We start from the raw sequence: 6655 nt of genomic DNA, 5'->3' as shown, positions 1-6655 counted from the left end.
AGCCTTTAATGTATATTTAGAATCAATAACATTTGTAAAGAACAAAAAAGCCAGAAAAACTGTTTCTCTTTTAAATGAATTTAATATATAATAATGTTTGTGATGCCCTTTTGTATAATTTCTGAATTTCAAAGATAAAAAAAAACTGTACCTATATTCCCTTACGGGAAATCACGTGACCTTTTCTAAAGATCTCCAACTCACGAGCCAATAGGCTTTATGCCCAGCTGCACTACTTCCTGAACTTCAGCCAGCTCCTTGTTTCCTGTCTGCCATTATTGGACAAACTGATTAATTTTGTATTAACAACCATATTGTTGTTGTGACTACTGAGGTCAGGCACACCTGGATTAATCAGTTTGTCCAATAATGGTTGACAGGAAACAAGGAGCTGGCTGAAGTTCAGGAAGTAGTGCAGCTGGGCATAAAGCCTATTCAAGACAAACGTTTGTTTTAATTTTATTATAAACACACATTGCTATAGGCTACAGGAAGGTACCGCAATCTACAAAATATTTGAATGTATTATTTCTCCAAATTTAATTATGCACGGATATGTAAGAGAATAATGAAAGTGTTTTTCATAATATATTTTAACAAGTCAGAAAGATGTTGGTTTTGGTAAATATGAGCTGGGAATTATCACAACGTGCTTCACGTCACAGAAAATAAGTAAGTGTCCCAATGTGAAGTGAGCTAGGGTCCTTACCAGTGCCCGAACCTGCGTACATGATAGTATGGAGACGACAGTTCCCTAAGTGTATTGCAGGTAGATTCAATACATTACCTCAGTTGTTGATCTTCCGAATTAATAATTTGGTAGTTTGTTTTTGTATTTCGGTCGGTAATGATTTGCTCTAAAATTGCTAACAACTTAGCAAGCAAACAGGTACGTCTAAGATATCTGCTTAAGAGCTGTTTTACGTACATTCTATATCAAAGACTTCTTTAATATGTTTATATGACATCTTTTAGGAAACGTCTCGTATTGCAGATGAGCAAACAATCAAAACACAACATCTTGCAGATGTAAATGCACACATCAAATAGAAATCTACGAGATGTATGTGTGCTATCAGTAAAAACAAAACATTCACATTCTTAGAATTACAATGCTTGTCTTATCAATTCTTGTTATTAAGTTTATTATAACTTGTCTTAGTTGCTGCTAGTAATTTATAATAATAATTGTGCTGTTAAAAGATTAATTGCAATTAATCACATACAAAATAAAAGTTTTTTTTTGCATAATATATGTGTGTGCACTGTGTGTAATTATTTTGTATATATAAATGCACACACATGCATGCATGCATGCGTTTAAGAAACATTTACATGTTTCTATATAGACGGTTTCAGCAGTATCAACATAAACAAGCGGCTGTCGCGGTCCGCACGTAACTTCCGGTAAACTCCGCTAAAAATAAATAACAACAAAGTACTTTAAACGTAGTTTATTTATATAACAAGCAAAAAAACAACACATAGATTAAATAGGAAACCAAAACATTTGTTCTTTTCGACGAGGCATTTGTTCAAGAGATCAGTTTAGCAACTAGTCAGACCATTAAAAAAACAAAACCGGAAGTAAAGTTCGGATCCAGACGTGTATCACGTGCGTCCGATGAAACCGTCTATATGTATAAATGGTAAAATATTATACATAAATAAACTTTTTAAATTTATACATGTATTTGTTTATTAATACATAATAACACACAATACACACACAAATATATTATGCAAACTTTTATTTTGTATGCGATTAATCGCGGTTAATCTTTTGACGGCCCTATTAATTATCATATTTTATTAAAACCATATTAATAGTACCTGTCTGTCTGTCTGTCTCTATCTCTCTCATAAGTAGGTCTTTCAAGATAAATGATGTCTATGATGTTGATTTATTGCCAGTTTTGACACCTGCACCTGCGCCTTTTAAAAGAGTACAACCCCAGCAGCTAGAGACTACTTTTTGACTATTTATTTCTAACAGTGAAGGCATACTGTACATGGTGAAATATTTTGTGTGCCCCAAACCTAAAGTGTCTTAAATACAATAGCCTTCTCAAATGTATCTGCCATTTAAATCAAAGTTTAATCTTTTGAATAACCAGTCAGCACAAATATGATAACTTTCAAGCCATTTTATTATTTTAAACACACATTGGTCTTCTCAGCAACAAACTTGATCATCTCTTCAAATTTGCTCTGCACCATATCACTCAGAGGGGCGACCTGAGCTTGGATGGAGGCGGACGAGTGGTTTGATTTGGTCTTCAAAGTCCGAAAAGGTCTCCAACTGAATTGACCCTAGAGGGTCCAAAGAAAAACACAGTATTGTAATCATTATTATAATTTCTCTACAACTTGGGTACATAACAGTGAACCGGCCCATATTATCAAGCGGCCCACTGGGGAAACTCCCGGTGCTCCAGATGACCAGTCGCCATGTGTCCGCGTAACGTCTGATCGGGTATATATTTAAAAAATCTCACCACCAGTTCCATCCCTCTTGCACAGTTTGGCCCACGGTGTTCGCCGCATCCACGACGCCATTGCCGATCTGCTCAAAAGGGCTTATATAGACCTGAGATGATTCTGAACCTGGAACAGATATAAAAATGTGGATCAATAAAGTCTTACATCTTAAATTGCTTAAAAAGCTGTCACTGAGATTGTACCCTTTAAAGAGGTCCTCTTTATATGTACCATTTAAAGCAGAACTCAACAGCTAAAACAACATTATGCTCCAACACTATATTTAGCAAGTAACGTGCATAAGGTAATAATATTACTTTTCTAAAGTAACGAGTAAAGTAATGCATTACTTTATAAATGTACACATTAATAGTTGAGTTACTTTTTTCTTTAATTAATTAGATGTATAAAAAACAATGTACTGCATTAAACTGAACATATTAACGTAGAATTACACCCTCTATGCGTGAACAGTTTCAGTCAGAAATGGAGATGGCAGACCAGAGCTTGACATTTTTAGGAATGCAGAAATATTTAGTCATAAAAACACCTGCAAAGTAAGAAAAAGTAACTTAAAAGTAACGTAAGCATTACTTTCCATGAAAAGTAACTAAGGGGCTATTTACACTTGGTATTAAGATGTGTTTTCATAGATCGGATCACAAGTGGATGAGAGAGACACATTACGTTCACACCTGGTATTTAAATCTGTCTCTTTTGTCCACTTCCGACCGCTTGTGTCCTGAATACTGTGAGGGGGTGGTCTGTGAGACGGTGGGCGAGTCTCTCTGCTGTCATTCAAACGCAAGCGGGAGTAATTATGAGTTTATATGGGCGCAAACTAATATTATTCGGAGTCCGCTGCTTGTTTAGCAAGTAAACATGCTGCACAGAGTTTTGTACGTGTGTATGTAAGAGCTTTCTCTGAATTTTCAGCGCAATTGATGAAATAGGATCACGCAACTTTCACGCTTTCAAAACGAAACTACGGAGAACACCCGCAGTAGTTTTATCAATGAAAGGCTAAAAATAGCGCTGTTCACCGTATGTTCACGCCAGAAGTAAAAAAAGACATTAAACTTGTGTTTAATACCTCAGATTAGATAAATGGGCGGAGAGAAGGCGGTCGCGTGTGGCTTGTCGGAACACATCAACCACATTTGCGTTCCGCAACTCCAAAGCGATCCGATCGAAAGTGGTTTCGACTACCTCTGGATGTGGTTAAAAGTGGTCGAAAGTGGACGCGTTCAAAACGTTTTGAACACCGTTTGGCATTAACGTCGTCCACTTGTGATCCGATCGACGAAAACACATGTTAATGCCAAGTGTAAACAGCCTCTAAGTTACGCAATTAGTTACTTTTTTGGGAGTAACTTAATATTGTAATATGCATTACTTTTAAAAGTAACTTTCTCCAACACTGATCACATATATGTAGTGGATTGTGCTGCCATCAAATGTACTAACTCTATATAAAAATGTAGCTTTTAACTGCTACAGTAACGGTGATTTGACGCGTTGTCAAATCACCGGAGGAAAAATGCACGATTACGGTCTGGTCCACACAGACACGGGTATTTTTATAACCAGAGTTTTTCCTCCAAAAAAAAATCCCATTCACACATGTTCTGTTTAAAAGAAATCTCCAACCACATGAAAAAGCAAAAACACGCTATCAAGCATTGTCAAGAGCATGCCAAACCAGCAGGCGGCGATATAACCTAAATCATAAAGCCATCTTGGCCAATCAGAAGCCTAGCAAAAGTGACGTCGCAATGCAAAACCCCCGTTTTACTGTCTACACGACAACACTGCAACCGGCGTTTCTTAAAATCCTTACCCTGGCAGGGGTTTTCAAAAATGTTTTCAAAAACTTAGCGGACCGACTAGCTTTTCTCATGTCTTTTATTTTCTTCTTCTTCTTCTTCTTTGGTGTTTTACGGCAGCTCGCATCCAGTTTGTTGCACTACTGCCATCTTCTGTTCCTATTTGTCTCCTCCTAAATTCTCTTATCCAGTCCAGTTTCTTTTAGGTAGTCAAAAAAATTATTTGCGCCTTGTCCCTTTCCCGCTAAATAAAAAATATTTTTAACATTTCCATCTATTTGCTCAATACTCTGTAGCTGTGCCATCATTTCTTGCCTTTCTTGATTATATTTCCCACATGATATGTTCCACAGTCTCCTTTTCCTGACAATACGTCTTTCTCCGCTGCCATTACTGAACTACAACTCAAACTGACGCACAACGTCAACGTCATCGTTCTTAGCCACCCCCCTTCTGTTCGCTGATTGGACCTGCAGATTTTTGCAGGAGAAAACGAAACTCCACACATCAGTCCCAGACGTAGTTCTGAAGCGAAATGAAAATTAAGCGGAAGCACGTAGGAGGGCGGAGCCAGGCTAAGAATCGACAGCCGGATGATGTCAAAGTACCGCGAGAGTGATTCGCGAAATTAAAATGAGTTGCTTTTAAATGGCTCTCCATGAACTTTGACCTCATCTGGCTGTCAGTACTTGCAACGCCGCTTTAAGTCGAACAAGCCTGAAAGCTGCATCGATCAGTGGTTAATGGGAGGAGCTAATGACTCAGTTTCGCGCAGTGCATTCTGGTTATATGAGTCCATCAAAGACCGTTATGAAATTTCTGCTTCAACACACTATCAATCTAATTGATCGAAATCGTGCAAATTTCTTTTTTTCTCATGTAAAATGCAAAATGGAAACAGATTACCCTTGATAACAGGCTAGAATGTCTAGGGTTCAATTCCGCTCTAAGTACAGAAATACATACATTTGATGTACCAATATGCACCTTCTCCGTTCAAATGTGTCCTTTTGGAAAAGTACAACCCCAGTGACAGCTTTTGTACAATTATTTCTGGCTTTCTGAATTTCCTAAAGGGCACTTTGCTGTTACTGTGTAATTCACATAGTTAAATAAAGAGAACACATTACTTACATTGTTTTAGTTTATATCTAACATTTTACATCCACAGACCTGAGATCATGACAGGTTAACTTTTTAAACTCTTACCAATGGCCAGAGCAACAACAAGGATGGCGATGAGAAAGATTTTCATGGTTGCAGTTGGGCGAGATTTTTCTGTGTAGAGATAATATTAGTTTTACATATTAGTGTCCATCTTTTCAAGTTAATTCATCATAATTTTCTGGTCAAAACAAAGATTTCTCTATGTAGACTTAAGCAGAGCTCAGAATGATCAGAGAAATAATGTAGATGCAGGCTTACCTTAAGTCCTGGAGTTCTTAAACCAGATGGTGAGTTTTCCAAGGAACCAGTGGTTTATATAGTCTCGATATGAGTTCAAAGGCTGGCATGTGTTGGTGAAATCATCCACATACATTCAACCTTTAGGCTTTGGCACAGTGATTGACTCAAAGTTCAATTTTAATTGCTTTGTTTTTATTAATTGGTGCATTTTCTGTATCGTATACTGTAGACCACTTCTATACAACAATTTTATTAGTACAATAAAATCGATTTAGCCATGACAGACCATAGAAAAACTATTTTTTAATTAAAACATAGTGGGTGGTTTCCCGGACAGGGATTAGCTTGAACCAGGACTAGGCCTTAGTTGAATTAGTTTTAACAAACATACTAAAAACATTACTTCTGTGCATTTTGAGGCAAAACAAAGAGCGCGGATGTATTTTAAGATATGTCAATGCAAGTTGTTTTCAGTTTGGACAGCTCTTACATTTTTTTAGGACTAGTCTAATCCTTGTCCGGGAAATGGCCCCTAATTAATTTTGCGGGGGCTCTTAAGCGACTTTGAAATGAGGGAGCATTTAGCATTTACTTACACATCCCATATAGTATTTTTCATCCCATACTTTGACTGGAGGCATAGTTTGATGACAGTGGGACATCATAACTGGCCAGCACAGCCATTATTTATCGCAAACTTTATCTAAGATTCAGAAAGGGGAAAGTATCTGCAGTGTGTTATTTCAGGTTATCTTGCCTAATAGAGATTATTGGAGTTCAACAGAGAAGCAATTGATCTTTACAATATTATGTAAGGGGAGAAAATGAAACACCATCCGTCAACCCAAATAGCTGAAACCAATCGGTCTGGCGGAAAGGTTTTTTAGTGTTCGGTCTTTTCAGGCGCTTACTGATGACGTCGTAACTTTACACAATTTAGG

The 6655-nt window shown here is 37.2% G+C and overlaps 1 long non-coding RNA gene across 1 annotated transcript; it reads right to left on the bottom strand.

Annotated features, from left to right (window-relative positions):
* Nucleotides 1-2132: 2132 nt before the first annotated feature.
* On the bottom strand, nucleotides 2133-5783 carry LOC135717714 (uncharacterized). The gene is made up of 4 exons (XR_010520349.1): nucleotides 5733-5783; nucleotides 5517-5585; nucleotides 2499-2607; nucleotides 2133-2313 (listed from the first exon to the last, which is right to left on the bottom strand). It is a non-coding gene; the product is annotated as an uncharacterized lncRNA (long non-coding RNA).
* Nucleotides 5784-6655: the final 872 nt, after the last annotated feature.

Source organism: Paramisgurnus dabryanus, chromosome 13, assembly GCF_030506205.2.
Source record: "Paramisgurnus dabryanus chromosome 13, PD_genome_1.1, whole genome shotgun sequence".
Taxonomy (NCBI): domain Eukaryota; kingdom Metazoa; phylum Chordata; class Actinopteri; order Cypriniformes; family Cobitidae; genus Paramisgurnus; species Paramisgurnus dabryanus.
Note: the sequence above shows the minus strand (reverse complement) of the source record. Positions and strands in the feature narration are given on the sequence as shown.